This window comes from Lepidochelys kempii, chromosome 13, assembly GCF_965140285.1.
Source record: "Lepidochelys kempii isolate rLepKem1 chromosome 13, rLepKem1.hap1, whole genome shotgun sequence".
Classification (NCBI taxonomy): Eukaryota; Metazoa; Chordata; order Testudines; family Cheloniidae; genus Lepidochelys; species Lepidochelys kempii.
In genome coordinates, this window is record NC_136392.1 from 29,244,041 (window position 1) to 29,271,833 (window position 27,793).

The following is a 27,793-nucleotide window of genomic DNA, read 5'->3' on the forward strand; positions in this document are numbered from 1 at the left end:
AGCTGGCGTCCAGGTGCTGGAGAATTATCAATCTCATCATCTCAAATGGGGAATGGGACCAGATGAGATCTGAACTTTCTCAGTGTGCAGCAGTGTTTGGATCTGAGGGTCAGGCCCATCTGCAGTCTGAACATGCTTTAGTGAGTGTCACAGTCGAGGAGCGTGCTAGGGCTCCCACAGGGACCGAGCAAAGAGTGAAGGACAAGAACAGGCAGGATGTCTCAGTGGTGATGTGCCCTAGAAGTTGCCACCTGCAGAGAAAAACACTCCACACTGGTAAATTCAGCTTTGTTTCTAGCTCAGAGCCAGGCAGAAAGGTGATTCAGCAAAGCCAAAGTATGTAACCCTACAGCTGTCCCTGTGAGCCACATGTCAGCACAGGTGGTGAGAATCAAACCAGGATGCTTGGGGCCTGATTTCCCAAGACCAGGGCTTTGTGAACATATCCAGTTTGCATGCATGGTCATGGTATGTGTGCACATAAATTAGGTGTATGATTCCACAAGCATTTTTATGCATCACCCTAGGCTTCTCCCCTTTTAAGATCAGGAACTTGAAGTCCCCAACAAAAATAAAGGGACACCACATGCAGTCCCCCTAACCCAAACCAGCAAGAGCTGTGCTGAGCTTCTCTCAGCTGGAGGTCATTACCATACATTAAACATACAGTCTTCACTTCCAGACCTATTTATAGCATGTTGAGCAATCACAGTCATATGAATTCCTTTGCCATCTGCATCAGTTGTGAAAAAACAAGCCAGTCAGGTGACAGAAACGTCATCCTGTAGGCAGAGGGTGCTTTTAGCACATTATGAGTTTTTCTTTTTTTCCCTTTTTTGTTCATTTTTTTGCTCCAAAAGGAGACGCCCAAGCCACAAAAAGCATTTGATCAAGGACCAGAGCAGCAGCCCCAGCAATTGTTTTTGTCAATATCAGGAGAGTGGCTGAAAGTGATGTATTTGCAACATATATGGTCCATTGCCTGATTAACTCAGAATGAAAACCACCCAAGCTTTGCGCTGAAATCAGTTAGCAATACGATATCTCCAAAGATTGTGCAATTACTTTTATTTTTTTCTGAATGGTTGCCAATAACTGCAACTTTCACAGAAGATAAAGATCTTTTCTGCTTCATTACTTTTGAGATGGCACATTAGGATCAAATGTACCGTCCTATTAAATAAAACTCCAGGAACACTATATATAGCACCATACCAAATGTGGCCTGGAGAGCAGCATTGATCAGATTAGCCCAGCTTGTTGTTTACATGTTGAGCAGTTAAAATATTCTTGCCATTAAAATTTATACTCTTTTTGTAAACTTGTGTGTGCTGCGTACCGTGTACACACACACACACGCGCGCGCGCGCTTTCCACTCTTCCTTTCCCATTAATTTGTCTGTGGGTTTTATCCCAGGTAAGCTGGCCTGATTCCAAGTGGGCCAATTACATTCTACCTCATCTAATCTACTGCATTTATAGTGTCAGGTGCTATTGTACCTAGACGTCTTACTTACCTGGATTCCTTCTCCAGGTTCAACGGGCTAAGCAAACTCCAGAGAAGGGCAAAAACAGTTTCTCTTTGTATTCCAGCAGCAGCACCTGGAGAGATCAGGGCTGTGTTTTGCGAGGTGCTATACAAACAGAATGAGACAACGCCTGCCCCAAAGAGGTAACAGCTGAAAGAGACAAGAAGGCCTTATAACCCCCATTTTACAGACAGGGAACTGAGACACTCAGCTACGGTCACATAGAGCAGTAGCAGGGCTCAACCCCAGGTCTTCTGAGAGCCGTGGCCCCAGTTACATGTATTGCCCCTCACCACTCAAACTTAGCCGTTGTGGGAAAACAGCCACTGTCCAGCCCCAGGCATTTGGCCAGTCACAGATGATGGGCTAATGCCATCGGAGGGCATCCTGGAACACACCGATGACACCCACTGAGTGGGCGCTGAGTGATTGATGGGCACAGCTGGCAGGTGTAGGGGCAGTGGTCAAAAGCGCCCAGTGATCCAAAGGTGCTGAGTCCCAAGAGGGGAACAGAGCCCTTCTTTTTGGGGGGTGGGGGTAGGGAAGGATAAAGGAGGGTGAGCTGTCCCTGCCCTGTGCCTTGCAGATGGTCAGGAGGGGATGCATTTGCTCAGCAACTGCAGAGCTGCTGAAGGAGGTGGGGAACTCATGCAAAGGAGCCTGCCCCTCTCTGTGCCCCACAGGTTCCCTGCAAAGGCTACTGCCGCCCTCGAGCTGCAGTAATCCCCCAGATCTGCCTTGGGGAGGAGGGGAGAGGGCATCAGTCATAGCAGGACGTGGCTCAGATGGGAGATGGCTGTGTGGGGGTTGCTCTTCTGCCCCGGTAACTGCAATGGCACAGGAGGGGGCCCAGCTTGACTGACAGCTCGAGATTAATCCTGAGAGAACACACCCAGCAGCAGTCCCCACTGCATAGACCCCTGGCAGGCCCTGCTCCCTGTAGGGACCGGGCAGAGCTGTGACAGAGGCATAGCTAATTTCCAAGGAATATGTGGACAGCAGCTCACAGGAACTGTGCAAGACAATAGAGCCCCCAGTGCTGACACACAGGTGGGAATGGCACAGCGCAGTCCCCAGGCTTGTAAATAGGATGCGTGCGTGGAATTCAGCTTTCTGATCATCTTACAGACCCACCATCGGGAAGGCCAATGGAAGAGACCAGCCCTGCCTGATAACAGTCTGTCTCCTATGGTTTTACATCACTCCCCATGAGGGACAGAGCTATACAGATTTGTACTCTATGTATAGCTATATATTCCCAGGGTCTTTGAATGCTGGGCACCCCTTTATTACAGCTACTTCAGGCTGATGTTGTTCAAGGTGAGCAACCCCTCTAGTTCCTCCTGCAGTAGAAAAGAAATCAGACATCAGCCTCATAAATACATAGGATTTTCTCTATTGAGGCTGCTGGACCATTGACAGAACGAGGAGTAATGGTCTCAAGTTGCAGTGGGAGAGGTTTAGGTTGGATATTAGGAAAAACTTTTTCACTAGGAGGAAGGTGAAGCACTGGAATGGGTTACCTAGGAAGGTGGTGGAATCTCCATCCTTAGAGGTTTTTAAGGTCAGGCTTGACAAAACCCTGGCTGGGGTGGTTTAGTTCGGGACTGGTCCTGCTTTAAGCAAGGGGTTGGACTAGATGACCTTCTGAGGTCCGTTCCAACCCTGATATTCTGTGATTCTATGAGACAGACCCTGTGGTTCTCATTGGCTCTTCAGCTGCCAGACTGACTCACACAGTGGTGCATCTCACTAGGTTCAGTCCTAGCAGTCCTGGAATGAACTGTTGACTCCACATCCCCCATCCTGTCATGCTAGGGACACCCTCTGCTTTGCTTATAGCCAACCACAGCTTTCCACCTTCCTCCTTGAGGTGTGGCTCTCAGGACAGAAGACATGACCTTCCCCTCCCCACTGACTTTTCTTTGAAGGCTATGACATTATTGATTTTGCAAACAGCTGGGGAACATGGAGACAGGACACAATGCATGTGTGGCTTCTTTTAGTAGCTGAAAGCAAGGAGGCAGAGCCAGCACCATACAAGCAGCCAGCTCTCCTTGACCACTGTGGTCATGTAGCTGATCAGGAATGGTAGGGGAGGCAGGGTTGGGCTGGGTGATGGGCTATGGGAGGGGAGCTGGGGGCCAGGCCGTGGTGAATGAGCAGGGTAATGAGTTCATATGAAGTGGGTCTTCACAGTGGCACTCACGTGACTGGGAACTGCAAGGGTCTGCAACATGTGCCCAAGGTCATAGGTCTATGAAAACATGGTTCACATTATGGAAAAGTTTGCTCTGAAGGGCCAAATGTTGAAAAAGCAGAGGCCCAGCTCTGCCAGCAGAAAACCTGTATAGATTAAATTCAAATGTGTGCACAAATTAGGTAAAGGGATATCTATTTGCATATAAATTGACATGATTTGCATACACAATTGCACTAACTGCACACTCACTCAGATGTGCTATTGCACAAGCATTGTTTGCACTTATTTAAATGAGTTTGCTTTTTGGGCTCCTCCTGGCCCCATCCTTCCACAACTGGAGAGAGGTGGCTGGGAGGACCAATCTGGGGCATTCTCCCCACACCTCCCCATCCACTTTATGCGTCTGACCTTACAATGCTTCCTTTCCCCTTTCACTCACAGAGGATTGTCTTGTCTCCATGAAGCATTTTGTGGTGCTAGGTACAGAGGACACAAAGTAATAAACGTATTGGCTTGTTTTTATACTGGAACCTGTTCAAACAGTAAAATGAATCTTGGATCAAGAAAAGTTTAAAAGATAGTAAGTAGGAGTTAATGTACCTCAATAACATTTTTTGTAGACTCATTACCTCTCTATTTACCCTTCAAGAATTTGCTTCTGGTTTATAGCACAATATGCATTGAGGAGAGACATAAACTGGGCAGAGAAATGCCAGTGAAATGAGAAAATAGAAAGTTAATGGTGAAACTAGAGTAGGCTAAATTAATTTACTGATTATATGACCATATCCCATCAGTAAGACATGAATTATTTTGTTTACAATCTTCAGGTTGTTGCCTGGCTCTGCTACCCTTCACTGTTTTCAATTTAAACTGCAGTGATTGTAAAGAGAAGAGAAAATAAACCAAATGTTCCCATTCCACTTATAAATTTTATGTTTATAATCTTGTAGCCATCCATGGAAACCATGCCTGTTATTCAAGTGCTTCGCCTCCCTAAGCTGAGCATAATTATTACTGATACATCTGGATGTTTAACTACCTTCTACAGCCTCTTGAATTCCTTCCAGATTTAAAATATCCATTAACACAGGAGCAGAGCCACATGGAATCATAGGGGAGGGAGAGAGGGGAGGTCTCCTGTCTATTACTTAAATTCTTTGAGGATTTATGACTTGCTTACCACCTCCGGAGGTAATACACTGTTACCTAAACAGGTATAATTCAATTAGAAGGATTCAACAGGTTTCTTTCCTTTTACATTGAGCTCTTTGTGAAGAGCTGGATAGCTCTCAGCTGGACTGACATATGGGAGAAAAGCAACTCATTTGTCCCCTCGAGCTGCATGTGGCTGAGCCCCGGATGTCAATGGGAATTCCACACATGCATAGGTGCTGATTAGATGTTAGTACCTGATTCACAACACCTGGACTTTCACCTGGAGGTGATGTTATCCTAGCCGACAGAACACGGTGTAAAACCCTGGCTTGATATGTTGCACAATTCTGAGATGAGTTTTTCTTTCTCTGCTGGTTATTTCTGATTAAAGTCATTCCACAGCGCCAAGGTCACCCATCTGCTTCAGGTGTCACTGTGAGCAAAGGAAGGTGTTGTAAACAGGTGCTTGTGGTGTGCACATAAGGGGTACTCCTGTACGGCTAAACTGACCTGCAGTGGTTTGTCCATCCCACTCCCTGGACCTGTCTAGCCCTAGGAAATAACACTGAAACCGATGCTTGAGATGTTTGTAAGTCTGGTGCTGGACATCGGCCGGAGAGCAGCACGGACACCAAATGAAAACCAATCCTAGACGTGGGTTAGAAAAACAGCTTGGGAATGGAGACAGGTTCATCCATAGACCTTAATTTTTCTCCATGTTGGTTATATTTGATTTGTGGTTTATTTCTCTTAATGTCAGAATGAGCCGTGGCCAAAATGTTCCAACCTGGTTACCAGAAGTTGGGGATGTGGGGCTTGATCCAGCTCCCGGAGATGTGAATGGAAGTCCTTCCATTGACTTTAATGGGAGACGAGTTGGACCTTGAAATTCATAGCTAGGCAGCCGGTCTTTTCTTCAGAGGGGGAGTGTTCCATGCAGCCTGCACAGGAGGCAATTTTTGCACCCGTGTTTGAAAATGTCACTCCATGTTTTTATGAAAATAACTGTGATACTGAAGATTTCCTTAAAACAACAACTCCATTAGCACCCAGTTAGTCCGTATTACATGCTTACCGACCACTTTTTCACCTGTGCCCAAAAACATTCATACAGACCACTGACCCATACACGGGAACAGTTATTTTTAACCAGTGCCCCATCAGCTCCTATTTTAAAGAGCACGATAGTCATTCCTTTGTTATTGCCTCATTACCTGCAGCATATTCCAGTCCAAGGTGCACTGCACTGGCCTAGGTCCAGTGCAGTACTTTAAAGATCCGTCATAAAAAACGAGGGCTCACTCTTCCCTATGTCCAGGGCTTGGAACACGTTTTAGGAATTCTAAGACAAACACTTAGGCGCCAAGTGTTTGATGTCTTTCTGTGAAACCATTATTTGCCTTCAAATAGAAGGGGAAACAACATCTCTTTGATCACAGTTACTTTAAAGTGACGGAGTGAAGGGGTAAGTGAGATAAATTAAACTGTGAGAGAGAGCTTTCCAACCAGCAGTTCACTACATTCAGTCCGGCAGGTAAGTTCAAGGCTTTCAGCCCCAATCAAGGTACAGTAGCTGAACCAAGAGGCTCAAATTTAGTATATTAGCTCAAACATCAGCTGCCATTCTAGAGTCAGTCACCAAATGCAAGATGTCTTCCAATGCCCCTTCATTGTTTTCCCTGCCACCACCACATGCTCCACTGAACAGAAACCTGTAAGTCACTAGTACTGCTGCTTCCCTCAGATCCTTCCATCAGTGGGTCAGGCAATTATCAGACCTCAGGCAAAAAAAAAAAAAAAAGAAATCTCATTCTCAGATTGCCTCCATCTCTCACAGCCCCATAAAATCCTCACATGCCAACCCTGAGCAATGATGCCCCAGCATTATTTCAAAGGCAAGGGGTTTCTACACCCGTTTCCTTCAATCTTCGGTGGCATCACAAATGGAACTTCTGAAATGCCTCCTGCAGAAATGCAATTTGTCTCTGCACAAGCTTATTCCGATTGTACAGGGTTGCCAGATGGAATTTCACTTTCTACATATTAAGCAGCCTGGATGAGCACAGGGAAGCTATACAGGACAGGCCTTGTACTCAAGTATCAGTGGGTTCACGTTTCACAAAGGCAGTGGACTGGACTGGAAAATCCCATCTGTTGCTAAAATATTTGTGAAAATTGGATGTTTTGATTTAGTTTTTCAAGGCTGGAAATACCTTTTGTCCCCCTAGCTACCCATTGTAGGCCACAGCTGGGGCAGGGCAGGACGGTATGCTGCACAGGGCACTTAGCACAGGGCATGAAGTTCAAGTGCCTGGAGCATCCTAAAGCAATGAGAAGCACAACCCATTGAACCTGCACCAGAAACATGACTTGTAAACATGGAGTTTGTGCTCCCCTTGCTTCAGCTCTTGGGGCTTGCCCACCCTTCTGGGACACATGGTGAGGGCTGAACTCTCCAACTAGGCCTTGGTACTATATGCATGCACTGGGGATGCAACTTTCAGTGGCCGCCCCCTCAGTCCATCTGTGGCTCCTGTCCAAACAGAAGTTAAAAGCTACGAGGCTTTTAGCAAAAAGAGGGGGTACGATGTCTAATACTCAGAGCAGAGAACTAGAAGCCAGCACTCCTAGGTTCCATTCCCACCTCTGGAAGGAGAATGTGATCTGGGCTTAGAAGAGCATGGGTTGGAGAGCCAGGCCTCGTGGGGTGGAAAGTGCCTTCAGATCCTCTGGTGAAAGGTGCCATCTCAGCGCAAAGCCTTCTTCCCTCTCCTCAGTAAAGAGGCTTAAATGCCCAAGAGCTGTGTGGGAAGGGCTGCTGAACATACAACGAGTGCTACAAATGGCCTCTCGTGCTAGGGGAAGCAGTTCATGTGGGCTCAAGCCACAGCTATGCCCCAGCAGAGCTCAGCATTAATATCTCACCAGAGATTCTGGGAGGAATTGAAATGACCACTTCAGAGGAGAGAGGGTGGTGCTGGCTCAGCCCAAGTGCTGTAAAGTGGCCGGAAATTGCCACTGGTGAACTCCCCCTGTGCACACTACAGGCAGGTCTGGCTCCTACACCAACTGACCCCCACCGCCCACAGCTTAGGGGGAGCAGATGGACTGAGTTCTCCCAGAGCAGGCTGGGAATTGGCAGAGCAGAGCTCCAGGGTGCCCGAGCCTCCATTGGTGTAGGTCTGTGATGGGGTGTTTACCACACATACGTGGCAGAAGGGTTAAGGTGGGCCTGAGAGGCCATTAACCCACCTGGTTGCACCTGAAGGGTGGGCCAGGCCCAACTGAAGGGGAAGCCCAGCTGGGAAGGAGCTGGGTGGTGCACTTAGAGGGAGGAGACCCGGAGGAGAGGTAACTGGGAGTTTCTGCTCTTGGGCTAAAGGCTGAGAGAAGCCTGAAGTTTGGAACAGGAGTGGGAGGGTCCTGAGCCAGGATGAAGCCTGGGAGGCTGTAATGCTCAGGGCAGAGGAAGCTGGAGGATTGGGCCAAAAGAAATCTGATGAGGTTCAATAAGGATAAGTGCAGGGTCCTGCACTTAGGACGGAAGAACCCAATGCACAGCTACAGACTAGGGACCGAATGGCTAGGCAGCAGTTCTGCGGAAAAGGACCTAGGGGTGACAGTGGACGAGAAGCTGGATATGAGTCAGCAGTGTGCCCTTGTTGCCAAGAAGGCCAATGGCATTTTGGGATGTATAAGTAGGGGCATAGCGAGCAGATCGAGGGACGTGATCGTTCCCCTCTATTCGACATTGGTGAGGCCTCATCTGGAGTACTGTGTCCAGTTTTGGGCCCCACACTACAAGAAGGATGTGGATAAATTGGAGAGAGTCCAGCGAAGGGCAACAAAAATGATTAGGGGACTGGAACACATGACTTATGAGGAGAGGCTGAGGGAGCTGGGATTGTTTAGCCTGCAGAAGAGAAGAATGAGGGGGGATTTGATAGCTGCTTTCAACTACCTGAAAGGGGGTTCCAAAGAGGATGGCTCTAGACTGTTCTCAATGGTAGCAGATGACAGAACGAGGAGTAATGGTCTCAAGTTGCAGTGGGGGTGGTTTAGATTGGATATTAGGAAAAACTTTTTCACTAAGAGGGTGGTGAAACACTGGAATGCGTTACCTAGGGAGGTGGTAGAATCTCCTTCCTTAGAGGTTTTTAAGGTCAGGCTTGACAAAGCCCTGGCTGGGATGATTTAACTGGCAATTGGTCCTGCTTCGAGTAGGGGGTTGGACTAGATGACCTTCTGGGGTCCCTTCCAACCCTGATATTCTATGATTCTATGATTCTATGAATATTGCCACCAGGCAGTGATGGTGAAGCCTCAGGGGGTTTGGCTTGGCCTTTGTGGGTGCAGAGGGAGGGGAGGCACTCTGCAGTCCTTCTCCTGGCAGTAGGGAGTGAAGACACCTGCAGGGAACAGAAAGGCTCTTGCAGGGAGAGGAGAAAGCCCAGGGAAAGGTTTGGTAGGAAGAAGTCCAGGGTGATGGTCATAAGGGTTCTGGTGGAGTGAACTGCCTGCCCGAGGGTCCCTAGACTGGAACCCAGTGCAGAGGTGAGCTCCCCTACCAGCCACTGGGAAGGTGCTGCGAAGCAGGGGATGTCATTAACTGGAAGCCCTGAGAAAAGGGCATATGGACCCAGACCCAGAATTGAGGGTAGCAGCCTGGATGGAAGGATCAGTCATTTGTATTTGTTGGACTTTCTGTGACCCTAAAAGGAGAAAGACTTTCAAGTGACCTGGCTGGAGGGCTGAGTCGTGAGGAGATGCAGGGCCAGAGTGACAATTGGCAGGGGGTGCTAGACAAGAGAGAGCTGCTAGGCCCTGGCCAGTCGGAAGGGGGCATGCCAATGGTGAATCTGTCCTTCTACAGGGTCACTGAGTGACCTTGCTGCAGTGCCACACAGCAGGTATGCTCCTCAGCACCTCAAACTTACACCAGGCTCGCTGGTGCGGAGCCAGCTCCCTGGGGCCACCACTGTGTCTGAGTGGTGCTTGGGCGGGGCCGAGGAGCAGAAGCCACTCAAGACAATCTGACTCCCCAGGCAAACCTTCAGTATTCAGCCCCCTGGGACAGAGGTTCTCAACCATGGGGCACCCCCTGGAGGTATGCGTCGGACATTTGGGCGTGGGGGCGACGTGCCTTCTGAGGGTGTGGTGGTAATGGTAAAAGTGTGGGGGCCAAGCACCAGGTCACAGCGCCACTTGCTCAGGTTTGGCCTGGCTGCCCCTTTCTCATGACAGGGGAGGCCAGGCCAAATTTCAGTGACCTGTTTGACAGGGTCAGAGTGCCACCCAGGTTTGGCCTGGCCACTCCTGCCACCCTAGGCAGAATCTGCCACCCTAGGCAGCTGCCTAGTTTGCTTATAACAAGAGTCGCCCCTGTCCAGCGGCCTCTGTATGCTAAGTGCTGAGGAAGGTAAATTGGCTGCTGGCCAAATCCTCTGCTGGAACCTGGAGCTGGAAAGCAATTCTGTTAGGTACAAATTTCAATCCACCAGTGCAGGTGGAAAATCTTTTCCAGTAGCTCCACCTACCTAATCCTATGTCTGCTGAGAAATTAATTAAGTGCATCTCTTATTCCCAAATCAATTATGAGGCTAAATTTACCGTTTCTTTCTCTGATAGGAATAGAAAGGTAGAGCTTAGTTGTGTATAAAGAAGCTATGCTGATTTCCAGTACAGGTAGAGGAACTGAATAAACTCAGCTGGACTGATGTGGTTTTCTCTACGCTGCCAAATGGCCGAGAGGAGTGAAATCATGGGCGGTGCGTGAAAATTCCCTTGAGGGAGGCTAGCTCCTTGTCCTACCTCTTCCTCCGCGGCTCCGCCCACACTCCACCCCAGGCCCCACCCCACTGACTCACTGGTGCACCGCTCGCCTCTTCACTCTCCCTGCCAAGTCCCCCACACCCCCCGCCTGCCGTGCCGCTGGCTTGCCCCTCGCCTCCTCACCCTGCCTCTGACCCTCCCACCACAAGACCCTCCCCTCTTTTCATCTTAAAGCACTAATAACATTCCCCAGGGGAACTGAACAGCTACAGATCAATTGCCAGATGGACTCTCCTCTGTGCGGTTAGAGTTCAGTGTATACTGTAGAGAGAGACATGGCTTTTCAGCTTGCGCCAAACTGATGCCTAATCTCTCCTTTTTCAAGTGTTTGTCAATGACCGCCTGTATTAAGGCAGTAGTTTAATCACCTTTCTTACCCAGAATTCCCTGCCAGACTTGTTTACTTAAACGGGGTTTAAATAAAACGACTCGATCAAGAAATAAACTCCCTGGCTATGTCAGCTCCTCCTTGAGCCAGGTTAGTCAAAAATACTTCTGCTGGGTACAGAGCATGGGAATTACTGACCAGTCATTTGGAAACTGTTTTTAACCCCAATAACACTTTTTCCTACAATATAAAAGTCAGCTGAATGTGGCCAAAGGCTTCCTGGGCAAATGCCTGTTAAATGGCTTCATTACCACTTCAGTGGCCCCTTTAACAATTTCAGTGATCTGCTACTAGGTGTCTGGAAGGCTTTTTCACTTGGCCCGGGTGTCGGGTGGCACGAGCGGCTGCGCTAGGGGAGGCTCAGCCTCCCCTTGCCGATTATACCCACCGCCCATGAGTGAAATACTGTCTGCTTGATTTGACAATGGGAAAATGTCTATGCCTATTGATGTTGCCTTCCAATAACTGGGGGAGATAACTGGACCACGGAACAATGAACCAAACTAGCACAATGTTCTGGATAAAAATGAAATTTTCCAGCTCTTTAAATTACCATTTCTCCCATTCTTCTCCTTGACTTCCAACTCTGCCTGTTCCATTTTCTTTTCTGTGACCCTGGCTGACCCATGTAACCCTCCCTCTCTGTGATCGTAGGCTTGGCCTTTTCCTTCTTCTCCTTGACTTTTGGCTGTACCTTTTCCTTCTTTTTGATTTTATTTTGGGTGTCTGTCTTTCTCTCATTTTTTCACACCCTCTAACTCAGGACTCCAGTCAGGAGCTGAGCCCCAAGGTAGGGTTTCTTGTTCAAGATGACCAGTCGGGACCAATGTTGCCAACCCAAACGTTCAAAAGTCATGAGTCATGCTCCCAAAAACCAGGAGATTTTAAAGAATAACAAATTTTATTTGCCCTCTGGTGATGGAACATTGCGGTCACATTTTCCAGCTTTTCTGTGCAGTCATGCGGGCTAGAAACTTAGTTTATACAAAAAATGAAGACTGAATTTCTCAGGAGATAACCTGATTCCAGCAGCTGCAGTGCTAACAAAAACACCAGATATCACAAGACTCATGAGAGTCAGCGACATTGAAGACCCTCTGCCCCGTCAGGCACATCATAAGATTTGTCAGCAGCATCTTAGTTGTTATAATCTCAGTCTTGTTCCTGAATCTGGGGGAAGGAAGATCAGTCTCCTGACCTTAGCAGTAGCTTTCATCTGCTGGGAGTTCTGTGCTCGCTGAAGCTTTAGATCAATTGTTCCAAGCTGTTTGGCTGGTGTCACATTTCCAAAAATCTTTGTGCTGTCATACGACAAGTGGGACTGGGGAAAGAAGGTCCATTTCCAGAAGACCCAAGAATACATGTAGTGCAAAATGGCTCAAGAATACCAGGAATGCAAAGCCACCTTTTCCCGCCTTTCCCCTGAAGGTGGAACCCAGTCAAGCCTGGCACCATGTAGGGCAGCAGTTTAGGCAGCAGCTTGGGGCAGAGTGGTCTGCATGACCCTATCTCGTGTTGTGGCACAGGCTGACAAGCCTGGTGCTCTCCATCAAGGACCCAATGGAATTGCTGCAGCAACAAGGGAGTAGTATCCAATGGCCTCTTTTTCTTGAACTCTTGTGTGAAATAAGCATGAGTCCCTTGCCAGCTGGAAGTGCCACTCAAAATTCCTACTTAGCCCCTTCAGATTCCATTTGGCTATCAAAGTTGCAGTGTGCCATCTGGGTGAGCATCGTGGGGTAACTATAGGAGATTTCCTCTCCCCAGCTATCTGCCCGGCTGGGTCACTATCTCCATGAATGCACTTTAGAAAGAAGTCCCAGTACTGGGTTTGATCATTAAGAATACTATGAGTTTCTAAAAATGCATGAAAACAACTGTGTTTAGAAATGTCTGCACTATGGCTCACAGTTACATCTATAGCCTTCTGAGAGGTGAAGTTTCCTCTGGCTAAGGAAAGTCTTGTGCATTAAAATTTCTGTTTTCTTACAGCTCCACTTATTCTTCATTAGAACACTCACCTCAAACGGATACTAAGAGATCCAATTAAATAGTGATTTGTGAGCATGAGTTCTGGGCTGGTATTACCCAAAATGTCACTTAACCGTTTCTAGTTAAAGTGAAAATTGGTGTGTAGGAAGTGAGCATTTATTATCAAATGACCTGTATTGAATGTATACCCACTATGTTGGCTTCAACTAAGGATTCATGTGTTGAAGCCTTTCTTTCTTCTGCATGGAACAGGATGTTTCTGGGGCTAGAGCTTTAGCTGATTCACCCAATCAGATCCAGACAGGTCCTATCACTTCTAATACCATGCATGCTTTTTGTTATGATCTGTGCACCAATAATAATTAGTAACCTGACTGGGAGTCTTCTGGCAAAGTCACCCCAGAGTCATCCTGGCTCTGAGCACTGCAGCTCCCAAATAACCCGCAGGAAACCACCCCTTTGCCAAGGAAGTTGACTTGAGCTCGAGTTAGTGACAGAGCTAGCTCATTGAGGACCAGATTGCAAGCAGGAGAGGTTGTTCTACCTCTGTATTTGGCACTGGTGCAACCACTGCTGGAATAGTGTCCAGTTCTGGTGTCCACATGATGTTGATACATTGGAGAGGTTTCAGAGAAGAGCCACAAGCATGATTAAAGGATTAGAAAGCATGCCTTAGGGTGATACTCAAGAAACTCAATCTATTTAGCTTAACAAAGAGACGATTAAGGGGTGACTTGATTAGAGTCTGCAAGTACCTAAAACAAATATTTGATGATGGGTGTGACGGGATGTATCCCGGTGTGAAGCTGGAAGCTGTTGGAACTGCTGAGCCTAACTATTCAGCTGGGTTGGCCTCTACCCCTGCTCTGCTGGTGACACACAGCCAGCCCCTCCGGGCCTGTTATCACTCAACACAACAGCAAGTGGTGCCACACACCCAACTAAGTTACCTGAGTGCTTTACTTAAGCCACTCATGGACCAACAATGGAGGCACCAGCCAATTTCTCAGTTCCCCAGCCTTGCACGCCTACTGGATCATAAACCCCAAATTATACTGCCTTGCACTGCACAGGGATCTTTATGATGCAAGCTCATTAATTAGTCTGCTCCCACCTCGATGTGGGGAAGACATGCACCAGCCTTTGTTAACAGAGCTAAGATTCCCAAACACTTCACTCAAAAACACACCGGTTAAGATAAAACATAAATCAGGTTTATTAACTACAGAAAGATATATTTTAAGTGATTATAAGTGATAAACAGATCAAAGAAGGTTACCTAGGAAATCAAACAAAATCGCAATCTAAGATTTATACAAACTAGATAGGATGTGAATCAGCGATATCTCACCCTGATTGATGATACAAGCAGGCTTACAGATTCTTGAGGCAGAGGTTGCATCTGCTTTGCAGCCTGGGTTCCCCTCTCCCATTCAAAATCCTTTGTTTTCCAGAGGTTCTTTCAGGTGTTGAGTTGCGGGGGAGTGAAGACAAATGATGATGTCACTCCCCATCTTTTATAGTTTCTTTCAGTTTGCTGGAAAATCTATGCATATCACATGGGGGACCCACCCCCATTGGCCAAACATTCTCCATTCTTGGAGGAGGCTTCCTTATACAGAGTTCCTGTGTTAGTGGATTCTTCCCTTGATGAGTGTTGATGACAACAATTAACACTGTCTGGCTAGTCCACTGTTGTACCTGAAAGGCTGGATGGGGTGTTTCCAATAACTCACACATAGCAAAATTTTATAACTTTGCATACAATGATAGCACATACAATCAAATGAGATATTAATGTTTAGCAGATCACGACTTTTCGAATGATACCTCACAAGGCACACTTTGTACAAAACATATCATAATTACATCACCATGGTAAATATGGGGTGCTTTGGGGTGCAGAGTGTCAGAATGGGTTCTGCAGTCTAGCAGAGAAAGGTATAGCACAGCCTTACCAAAGCATGCACCAGTGTATAACAAAACCCATAGAGGCATCATGTCTAAAACATCAGCAGCATCAAGTGTGTCTGCCATAGGAGCTCAAGCACTGGTGCAGAAGGGAGAACGCAGATGGCAAAGCCATTTGGAACGTCCCTGGTAGGGACAGTTTGTAGCCAGGAATGGGGAACCCTCCTTGGATCATAATGGGATAGAGTTCTGAGATCTCAGGCAGGCAAAAATCCCAAGAATGACACCTCAGTAAAGGCCTCGGGATTCAGCCCAGTAATAATGTTTAGCGCCGATACAGTGCTTTACATCTTTAGTGTCCCATGAGCAGATGATGACAACTTTGGTCATTAACTGCATCTTTGTCTGCCTCTGTATAGTGCCTAGCACAATGGTCCCTCAGTCCTGGTTGGTGTTGCTGGCACTGCAGTGATAGCAACTGTGAGGAATATGAGTGTGAGTCACAAACCCGTCTGGGAAGGAGGCAAACGTTACCCTTTTAGGGGAAGCTGAGACAGACCAGCCATGGCCCCACCTTTTCAAAAGTGCCCCCTCATTTAGGGTTTCTCCATTTCTGGTTCTCCAATTTGAAACACTTTGGGGCCTGATTCTTCTCCCATTCACACCAGTTTTCTTCTGGAGCAACACCACTGGCTTCAGTGAAATTAGTCCTGATTTACTCTGCTGTTAGGAGAAGAATCCAGGTTCTAAGGGTCCAATCCATTGCTTCCCAGCAGCTCCTGAACAGTGGCTATGTCGGCACAAAGTGACAGCAATGCAGTGATACAGCCCCTGAGGAAATAGCATGGAATTAGGGAGTCTTTAGTTCCCAGCATGTGCAAAGCTCACCAGGACATCTGTGATCTGATGATGGGGGGACTACAGCGGCCATCCCTGGAGAGCCAGGCTCTCCCTGTCTCACGCTACGTGTGTTCTCCACTGGGTTCTCAAAGGATGACAGGAAACACCACTGAAATAAGACAGTCCATTACCTCTGTGAAACTAGACGGTTTCCTAAATGGTGTGAGCCACACACTCACAGCCCAACGGAGCTGCTTCCTTGTGAACTGGCAGCCCCAAAACTGCATTCACCAGGAATTCCATTCCTGGTCCAGCCCCTGTGGGCTGTAGGCAGGGATGGCTCCTCTCCCCTTCCCCGCTCTCCCCCAGCTGGCTGGGAGCATGTCTGTAACTATGGGGATGGTTTCTAGGTCTGTGTACTTGGGTACCCTCTTGCCACCTAATTTCTTCTGCCATCACCTGCCCCTGCCCTGAAGCCTGTGGGTTTGCCAGTCTCCAGTGGAGCCTGCTTTAGCACTGCTCCCCATTCTGCTTTCAGGCAATATTAGCAACTGTAAATCAATCATTTACATATGCTAACGTGTACTTAGCAGACATTTCCACTCACCTCTGAGCAACCAGGAAATCTGCATGAGCACTTTTGAAAATCCCTGCACACTGGGCACTCAGCCACTCTGAGCACAGCCAAGCCCCAGCTGCGGATTCTCTGGGTACCCTACTGCCACTCGAGCCCTTAGTCACTGCCCGGATGGCTGTCTGAGCCTCCTGCCCACACCTTAGGAGCTTTGGGCTTCATTCTTAGCCTTGGCAGCATGGAAACCAAAGACTTGCAGAAGCCATTCCAGAGGCAACCACTGAGAGGTGGGGCCAATCCCAGTGGAGCTCATGGGTTGCTTCCAGGTAGGAATGCAGGGTTGGCTTTTACAGCGCCCGAGATGGCACATGAAATGATGAAAAAGCAGGCACAGAACCAAAAGGACTCGCTTCCTCGTGCCTTGTTGCAATGTTTTAGAGCCAAACAGCTCCCTCACCTTCACCTGCTCTTTCACCCGGCCGGCTGAAACACAACCCAAACCTGCCAGGTGTGACAAGGGTTCTAGACAACATGCACGTCACTGTTCTCCTAGGATCAAAGCATTCGATGGGGCCTCATCCTGCATTTGAAGAGAGGTGGACCAGTGATCCTAACAGAATCCCATCTACGGTAGAGACAGGAAATCACCTATGTTTCTCACAGCCGCAGCGACATTGTCTGGGAATGCTGATTTTCTGGCTTCTTGTCACATGACTCCACAGCTGGCAGCTGATGTAGATGGAACTTTTCGAGTCTGCGTGGGCTACTGCCCTATGCTGCTATTTTCCACTGCCCTACACACGCACACGGGAGTGCAGTCTGCTCCCTTTCATGTGCCTGAGAATAGAATCCCACGCAAACATAACCATATCAGACCCATGCAAAAAAACCCCCAAACCGCCATTTTAAGGTACAAAAATACCCTTTTTTTCCCCCTCCCTAATTCTGGCCCAGAAATTTACTCCCAGCCTGAGAACAAAAGTGTTAAATCATATAGAGACAAAAGATTTTGATAATAGAAGCTAACAACATAAGTGGTCTCTCAATCTCACCCCAAGCATCACTGGGGCTGTGGTAGAATATTTTATCTTTCTCATTCATTACAGATTGCCAGAGATCACTGGCTGTGAAATTACAAACGGGATCTTTGCGCAATCTGCAGACACGGGCCTCCCAGCATCTTACTCTGAATTTAGACCATTTTGGCTGCTCACAGTAGCTTTTGGTTCTGGCTTCGTGGTCTTTTTAATACACCCTGATTGGAAAGGAAAACCTTTAGAAGCCCAACATGGATGTGACTGTGCCACCCTGCTCCTTAATTAACTCTTTTCTCTGCTGATGTTTCTTCTGATATCCTTATCCATTTCCCTGCAAAGCTCCATGCACGTCTCCCTCCCTCATGGTCTTCTGATCAGCCTTCTAGAACTGTCAGGGCTGGAAGGGGTCCAGAGCAGGTCCTATTTTCCTTCCTCCAGGGCCTTAATATTTCAACAGCATCTTCAGCATGGACTTATCAGTCCAGAACTTATTATTATTTGATCATACTTTATACTGAGGTTCCATCTGTAAATGGTTTGTAAAAGGTTAATACATTATTAATAGATGTTACAAGCAAGTTACAGACAGGACTGGTATGCTTATTGATGGTTAAAGGCACATCAGTAGAAGGTGGTATAGGCAATTATAAGCAGCCTATTTGCCTGTTGAACTCTACAATAAATCTATAACAATTGATTAACCATTTTTTTTAAACATCTATTAATCATTTATTAACCCTTTATAAACTGGATATAAATAGAACAGTAATGAAAGTGTGACCATGATTGGTGTTACAGTAGTGCCAAGGGGAGCTGGGCAAGAAGTGACTTTCCCTCACTGTGAAGTTTTGTGATTTCAAAATTTAATCCCAGGATGAAAGGTCAAAAATCTCAAAAAATTTCATTGATTGATAATCCAAAAAAAAAAAATCATCTTCAGTCAAGTCCACTGTTTTTGTTTCAATAATCCAGGAACTTTTCATTTTAATTTTCACCTTTTTAATTTTGTTTAATTTTTTAAAATATAAATTAACAAAAAATTCCTCCCACAATGTTGTTTCAAATAAAAAAAATAAACTTTTTGTTTTAGAAATAACTTCAAAGCCTTTTCCCCCCCCTTCCTCCCAAAACTGCGTGCCTCAGGAGATTCGCTGGAACCGATCCTTTCCTGCGACCAGATCCGTTTGGCCAAATCAGCATTTTCAGATGACAAAACATTTTGTCAGAAAATCCCCAGCTGGCTCTAGTGCCCAAAAGGCCCCGCTGAAATCAGGGATCCATTGTACTTTCAGCTAAATAGGCCACACTAAGGTGGGGTGGGAAAGACATGCCAGGGAGCTGAAGTTATTTGCTTTAGGTCTCTGGCACAGCGGGGGACTGGAAGCCAGGCCTAATAAGCCTTAGTATAGTGTTGGAGCCACAAGATCACAGCGACTTCTACATTTCAGGCTCTTCTGAAATTTCCTTTCATCTTACTTCTCTACCCAACTTCCTCACTCCTTTGTCAGCGAAATCGTATTAATTCAGACTCAACTGCTTACCAAAAATATTTAAGATGGAGAAATAACTAGGGAGTCCTTCTGCTTGCCGTGTAGTAAGGGACATTCCTAAAATGATAAATTTCCTTCACGAACGAAAGCAGAAATGTCCTTGAAGTCCCCATTCTCCGGCCCCCGCTGATTATTAGTCTGGGAACTTCTCCCACTAGCGTATTGCCTTTGGGCATCCTGGCGCACACTCATAATGGAGTAAAGACTTTCCCCAGCTTCCTCCACCATTTTGTACATAGCTGATGCCAAGTCAGCAGCAATCTGCAGATGCTACTCTCCCGCCCTGTCCCAGATCAGCAGAATATCCCATGCTTTGAAAAGATGTTAGACTGTCAAGACACAGGAATGCAAACAGTGGCACATCTGATGAGCAGGGATCCATAGATATTGCTACTTTGCCCTCTGAATCCAACCCAAATAGGTGTAGCATAATTAACTAGTTAAAGATACAGCACACCACACAAATATTACATACACTTCTCCCACCTGCTGTCTCTTCCCTGTCCCCTTATTTATGTCCCCCACTCTGTCCCCCAGATCCTTAGCAATCACGCCTGTCTGCTGATGGGTCCCCAAGGGACCTGCAGTTGAGACCCACCCCTTTGAGAGCTCACACTGTCTCTCTGGATTGTCAGAGAATGGCATTGCTTCTGCAGCTCATGCTGCCATGTCGTTCTGTGATTTAATTGATAGGTCTCGATTCAGATGGGCCATGCACTGCTTCCACCCAGCATGGATAGCCTCCCAATTCTGATGGTTACGAACCCAAAAGATCAGATGCTTCATCTGAAGCTCTTTGTATTGACAGGCAGGCTGGAAATCTTGCACTAGCATGTTCACAGGATGGGAAGTCTCATTCCAGCCAGGTATATCAGGGACACAGCCTTTTTGTGGATTTCTGTTCCCGGATCCTGGCAGAGCCATGTGACTATTTGAAAAGGAAGAAAAAATGAAATTAACTTTCTTCCATCTCCCCCAAAATGTGGGCGTTCTGGGCAGATCCCACAAGCTGACCTGGTTTGGCCACCTGTACTTGACGTTCGTTCTTCTGTGATGAATCAGGTGCAGGCAGACAGCAGTTTAAGATTGGAGTTTGGTATTTAGCATGAATATCGATTTTAAAAACTTCCAGTGGGTGAGCTCTGCTAGAGTGTGGAGTAAGCTTCCAGGCTGGAGATTGTTCTGTAGGAAACCATCCTTTGTTGGCATGGAAAGACTGGAGTATTGCCCGTTGCTGATCTCTAGGATTGTCATTGTTCTGCACTTCTCCGATCTCTTGGGGCTAGACTGTGCCACAAGGACACAGGCCACAGTGAGGAGTGACATGATGCTGTGTCACTCCGGGGACAAGCCTATCCCTCCCTGCTCTCCACTTGCAATGGGAGGGTAGAACTGTACTGCTGGCTGAAAGCAGCAGCAAAGGATACTGCTCCTCTGCAGTACCTTGGAGGGGTGGACTCAAGTCTCCAGTCCCCACTCCACTCTCCAGCTGCTCCCCCATCTGCTCAGCAGCTGCCCCAAGCACACCCAGGCGCAATGCCTGGATTGCTGGTGCATGGGTGTGAAAGTGGAGGAGGGGCTTGCCACCTCGCTCGCTATCTGCAGATTACTTGTTTGCAGTCTGCAGGTTCTCTACTGCAAGCAGGGCTGGAGGCCTTATTCAAGGACAGAATGGCAGCTTGACCTGAAAAAAGTGATTTTCTCCTCCAGGTTGTGACCTGCACTGAAAACCCCTCTCTGTGTTTTACACTCAATAGTTAATTTCACACTCTTTGTTTCAGGCAATGCTGCTTGATAGGAGCTGACATGCTACTACCTTCAACTGCTAGAGGCTGCTAGTCTCCCCCCCTGCACGAATTCTGAGCTATCAACTGGCTTTAGAAAGATTTCTATTAATAACTGGAGAGTAACCCTCAAACTCCCTCTTCTGTAGGATGTGGGGGTCGCAGAGCTGCAGCCGTCAGCCAGTGTAGCAGCTCCCAATGTCTGCAAATGAGCCACACCACTGAAGAAAAGCATATATTAAATGAGTTAAGAACTGGCTGATGGACAGATCTCAAAGAGTAGTTGTCAGTGAGGAATGGGGATGTTTCTAGTGGGGTTCTGCAGGGATCGGTTCTGATAGTGTTTAACATTTTCATCGGTGATCTGGAAGTCAATACAAAAACACTGCTGATAAAATTTGTGAACAACACAAGGAAAAGTGAAGTGAAAAGTAATGATGAGCACAGGGCAGCCCCACGGAATGATCTGGACCACCTGGTAAACTGGGCCATTCAAACAAAATGTATAACTGTGCAATTAGCTGCATGAAAACACACCTAGGAACAAGAAGAAAAGGAGTACTTGTGGCACCTTAGAGACTGACAAATTTATTTATAAATTTAATAAATTTCTTAGTCTCTAAGGTGCCACAAATACTCCTTTTCTTTTTGCCAATACAGACTAACATGGCTGCTACTCTGAAACCTAGGAACAAGGAGTGTGGGCCATACCTACAGAATGGGGGACTGTACCCTGGAAAGCAGGGACTCTGCCCCTTAACTCCTTTTATAGTGGACAAGCAACTCAGCATGAGCTGGCAGTGTGATGCTGTGGCACAAGGGACCAGTGTGATCCTTGGATGGATAAACAGGGGCGTAGAGAGTAGAAGTAGGAAGGTGTCTTTCTACCTCTGTCTATGGCTCTGGTGAGACTGATCCTGGAATCTTACATACAGAGCTGGTGCTCTCCTTGAAATAAGGATGTTCAGTAACTGGGCAGGGTGCAGAAAGGAGCCATACAAATTATTTGAGGACTGGAGGAAATGCTTTGCATCGAGATGGAAAGAGCTCCGTCTGTTTAGCTCATCAAAAAGACTGGAAGGTGTCTGATCACTGTGCATAAATGCTTCCCTAGGTTGAAAATGCCAGGTAGGAAAGGGGTCTTTCATCTCGTGGAGAAGGGCAGAAGAGGACCCAATGGGTGGAAGCTGAAGCCAGATGAATTCAAATTAGAAATAAGGCTCCAATGTGAGTTACCACTGGAACATACTATCAAGGGAAGCAGGGGCACTGGGACAATTTGTACAGTGAGGGGGGAACAGCTGAGAGCCATTGAACCAAACTGTAAATCCTGGATATGATGGAAACCACTGCAAGCCAGGGGGACCCCTAGTTCCAGCACCTGTGAAGGGAATTGGTGGAGTCTCCATCTATTGATCCGGGCTGGAGGCATTTCGGGAAGACACTTTAGCCAATTGCAAATTATTGGGCTCACTACAGGAGTGACAGGGTGAAGGTATCTGGCCTGGGTTCAACAGCAGGTCAGACTAGATGGTCTAATGGTCCTGTCTGCCCTTACCCACCATGACTGGGTGTAGAAAAGAACCACTGGGAGGTATAGCGCCAAACCTGGGCTGCTTGGAGGGCACAGATAAGACTGAGGATAGCCATGGGAGCTCTCCAGCTGCTCACACGGTGACTCACTCCGTGAGGGGCAGGCCCCAGGGTGCCAGACAGAGGGGAGGTTTCAGCATGGGTGTGAAGAACTACAGGAACTCATACCAGCCCTCCCCCCACACACAATCCCAACCTGCTGCTCTACAGGCAGAGACAGCTGGCTCCTTGAAAGCCCCCCACCACCTCCCCTTCTCCTGTTGCAGGAGCAGTTCCCAGGGCCGAAGGCTCAGGCACTGGCTCATCAGCCCATGCGTCTCTCCTCTGCTGCCATGGCACTCCGCTCAGCCTTGCATGGCACCGGGGGGAAGGAGGCTGGGGAAGGAGGTCAGGGCGCCTGGAGAAAGAACGCAAGGGAGGGAAAAACCAGCAAAAAACATGTAACAGAGCAAAGAAGGATAAAAGAAAAGGGAAGGAATACAAACACAGATGGACGAAGAGGAGAAGGGACTGCAAAGGAGAGAGGAGAGAAAATGGATGGCAACAAGGAGAGATGGTGCCAGGGCTCAGTGCGAAGGGACATGCTGGGGGTGCCCAGGCAACAGTCACCCATAGAGGACCCAGCAGAGCCAGGCTGGGCACCGCTGGCACGAGGTGGGACCCAGCAGAGCCAGGCTGGGCACCGCTGGCGTGAGGTGGGACCCCGCAGAGCCTGGCTGGGCACCGCTGGCATGAGGTGGGACCCCGCAGAGCCAGGCTGGGCACCGCTGGCATGAGGTGGGACCCCGCAGAGCCTGGCTGGGCACCGCTGGCATGAGGTGGGACCCCACAGAGCCAGGCTGGGCACCGCTGGCGTGAGGTGGGACCCCGCAGAGCCTGGCTGGGCACCGCTGGCGTGAGGTGGGACCCCGCAGAGCCTGGCTGGGCACCGCTGGCGTGAGGTGGGACCCCGCAGAGCCAGGCTGGGCACCGCTGGCGTGAGGTGGGACCCCGCAGAGCCAGGCTGGGCACCGCTGGCATGAGGTGGGACCTCACAGAGCCTGGCTGGGCACCGCTGGCATGAGGTGGGACCCCGCAGAGCCTGGCTGGGCACCGCTGGCATGAGGTGGGACCCCGCAGAGCCAGGCTGGGCACCACTGGCGTGAGGTGGCATTTCTGTGCATGCAGTCCCAGTTCAGGTGTCCCAGCAGAGCGGTGTGTGTTACTTCCCAGGCGCTCTGGGGCAGAGGCAGGATCCCCCCAGCAGGGCTCCTTGGCACAGCTGGCTCTGTCTGTACGTGAGGCACTTGGTGCGGATGTCAGGGAGGTCCCAGTGGGAGGCTGCCGTGAGCCATGCTGGAGGCAGCCATGGGAGGTGGGGAAAGCATAGGGCGTGAGTCAGCTCTTCACACGTCTCTGGATGAGGTGCTTGCAGGCTGGGTGCGAAGGAGGAAGGGGCCATGTGAGGGGGAAGCCCGGGCTTGGAAATGCTCTTTCTGGTTTTCATTTCCCCGTCAGACAGGAGCTGCCCCGCTCAGAAACGAAACTTACTGAGTTGGCCCATTGTGTGAGCCTCAGCAGCCACCCCAGGGTCAGGTCCTGCGCCCATGCCGGGCACCTACAGTGTGAGAGCTGCCAGTAGGGCCAGGCTGTGCTGTGCACACCATACACTGTGCTGTGGGTAAATGCTTGCCCGAGCTGCTGGTGTCACTGGGCTGCTCATGGACACAGGGATCACAGCCCAGGAGGAGATGGGGAAGCCAGGGAGTCCCTGTGACATTGAGCCAGGGAGACAAAGAGGGGAGTTGGGAATGTAAGAGTGTGCTCTGCAGACTGGATTCGCCATCTCTTCCCATCTTCATGTTTTATGTCCTTAGACCATCTCTTCTCTCGTAGTAGCCATAGGCTTCCTTGGCAAGCAGCACAGCGATGTTTGAGTTGGTTGTTTGCTTTACCCCAAGAGAATTGCACTGGGATTTAGTCCCTGTGGGAAAATATATCTGAGGGCTCGGCTCCCAGAAGCCCAGCTCCCCCGGCTTACTGAACACTTCCTCCCAGGGGTGGGCAGACTCCAAAAGGGCAGAGCGAGGTTTGTGGGGGGGTCACTCTCTGGGACCCAGGGGAGCCCCAGCCAAGCTTGCTAGAAACTCAGGTTCCTTCTGGGAGCTATTACCTAGAGCTGCGGGGCCTCCATGATGCGACTAACCATGACCCACAAAGGGATAAGGCACGGAGTTCTGCCCTTTGTTCCGATCCATGGGCAATAAAGAGTGCCTGGAAAGGGGGATAAATAGCTGGGTCAGGTTTGGTCTTCCCCGGTGTTGTCAGATGGCTCACTGGAGGTCACAGAGAGGTGGATTGGGAGCTTTTCCTGCCTCTCTCCTGAAGGGGAAATATTGGATCTTTAACAAGGGAGTTTCTTGGTGAGAACAATTTTCTCCTTAGTGTATCTCGGGCATTTGAGTTATTTAGGGTATTTGCACTGTAAGCTCTTTGGGGCATTTGTTATATGTTTGTACATTGGCTGGCACAGTGGGGCCTTGGCCTCTAGGCACCATACAAATAATAAATACTATTAGCAATAAACTGAAAATCTAAAGGATTTCAGCAGTTTCAGTAGAAATCTTGCTTTGCATGGTGTTCCTGCTGTTTTTATTGTGCCAGCTCTTCTGTTGTTATTAAAGCCTTCCATGAAAAGCAGGGAGCCAAGACTCAGAGTTCGACTGTGAAAAATAACCAGAGTCACCTCCCCGACACAAATAATAAACAAACAACTGTGAAACCTTCTTCATCCATCATTAAAAACCAAAAAGAGGCCGCAAGCCCATGCTATTGGTGGTATTTTCCTTTGCATGTCATTTGTAAAGACCACCGTCATCCAACATGGAACCACATTGAAAGCCAGTAGGTAACGAAAGCAGAAATATTTCTTTGAATGCCTCCATAGGGTCCTTTACCAGCTTAAACAAGTCTACTGTTCAAGAATGGGCATTTTAATTGTTCAGCCATAGTGCAGGCAGGGGTATGGTGTTGAGTGACTTCATAAATCTAGCTAATTTGTACAGTTATCTTAAAAGAAAAACTGTAATTAAAAGCAAAGTCCTGCTTCAGACTAAATTATTTGATTAAATATTATGCTAGGTCTGATTATTAATGTGTGTGATAACTATTTAGCAGCTTGATATTTATTCATCAGGTTTTAGTAATAGCACCCAGAGCAATATTTCCCGTAATGCTGGGCCCTGAGAAGAGTCGAACTCTTTTCCTTTTGTGGTTTAGCTCTGCCTGGTAATTTCCACAGATTTTCTGCCTTTCTCTTAGCTTTCGGGTTTAGTCAAAAGCCATGCGAAATCGGCATTATTTGGCCATGACGCATATGGGTTTTTTAGCGGGGGGAAAAAGAGTCGTCCCATCCCCATGACCGCAGAGCAAAGGTGCTGGCTGGCTGTATTTTCCCTTTGTGTCAGTCAAATGGTCCCCTCCTTCCAATGCGATGTTTTCTAGCAAATCATCTCCAAAACCACTTCAGAATAAATATGATCACCTCGCCCCACACTTCTCCACCCACCCAGGCCAAACCCAGGGAACTGGCCTTTACAATGCAGGAACAAAACCTGTGTTGAGGGACACCACAAAAAAACAACAGCCCACAAAGAACAATGAGAAGAGGAGGGGGCCGTTGGGCATTGAACTGCCACTGCTAGGTTCACTTTCTGTAACCTCAGAGTCAGCATTTCGGATGTCAATAATTTCCAACAATCAGCACTGAGCTTTGCTAATGAGATACACACGTAAATTTGGGTCTCAAGCTCAGTAAAATGGAAAAGGCCTGTTAAGTCACATCGAGGCCAACTTTCCTAACCCTCACACTACAAAAGTTGCCTTCCCTATATTCTTTGGGGTTTGTGCAGCCTAATTTTCGATGGTTGGGTGAGGGGGCTTGTTCCAATTCCCAGGTAAGACTAGCCACAACTGGACAGATCTTGCTGCTAGGCTTATGTTCCCCATTAAATCCCCCTGGTTTAATTGTATTCCATTACTCTCTGGGAACAGAGGAATCAGTGAATATGGAGTGAAAGTAACCACAATATGCTATTACTCTCCACTGTCTCCTCTTAGGGCCCAGTGAGATCCCCTCACAGCCCAATCTGTATTGAAATTGGAAGATATTTGGGTCTATTTCTTTCCCCCATTTTCATGGGTTGCTGCACTTCCTGGTTTTAGACCAGGCCAGAATTAGGGCTGCCACACATGTTTCACTTGGATCATCTGCCCTGTGCACTCTAGGCACACAGGGCCCTATTAAACTGTCCTTGATCTAGCTCTTGCACCTTGCCATAGCATCAGGATGTGGCAATTGCCTCATTGTGACTCAGCAACACTACACAATTATTTCATCAGGTTGGCAGAAAACGCGCAGTACTCTGGGAAGCGAAGATGTGCAGGTGCCCAGAGTTGGGATGATCTCCTGGGGTCTCTGCCCCAGTTCCAGGATATACTGGAACCCAGATAAGACTTTTGGACATTTGTCGGAACCTTGGCGTCTTTGGAGTTCTCCCATCACTAATAACCAGAGTTAGAGGTTGATGACTGCCCTGGTTTTCCCTGCAGCTGGGTCAGGCACATACACTCAAGTGACTGGGATTCATTTATATGCCCTTACAGACTTTTTTTTAAGACACACAAAGTTACCATTCAGCATTTGAATGGTCAAGTAAAGAGATCTGCCAAACTCTCCCTGCTCAGAGACCCACAAACCAAGGGCAGAGATTCCCCCAAAACTTGCAGTGTGTGAGGGATTCTAGGAAATTATGCTTACAGGAGCAGGATCTCATTTTCACCAAACTGTGATGTATATAAGCTATGTACATGTTAGGACCCTGCTTCTGTGCACTGCACCTCTGAAATCTCTAAGGACTCTTCTGGCTGCAGAAAGCAGCAACCATTTTGTGTTCTGTTCAGTGCAGACTGTTACCGGGGGAGCATACACACATTGTGCTCCCTCTTGGAGACTTCACGTCTCTTCTTTCTTGTTTGCATAGTCTCTTGATCTAAAATAAAGCCTGACAAAGTCTTTTATATATGGAGAAACATCATAAAAATACTTGCTATTTACCATAAGCAACATTAATATTCAAAGTAAATTGTTCAGAATTATGTGTCGATATAGTGAAAGATCATGGGCCCGAATTCAGCTCTCATTTACAAGCCCCCATGAACACAGCATGCATGGGTGTCATAAGAGCTGAATTTGGGCCCCTGTTTCTCTACATCCTGTTGTGAAAGAGTAAAGTCCCCCCCCGCCCATCCAGAACCGAGAAGTAGATAATCATCTCCTTGAAGTGACAGCTTCCCCTTCCTTCTCGTCTAGCACTGCCAGCTATGAAAGTGGGTGGGAAAGTGTTAATGTTTGAAACACTTCC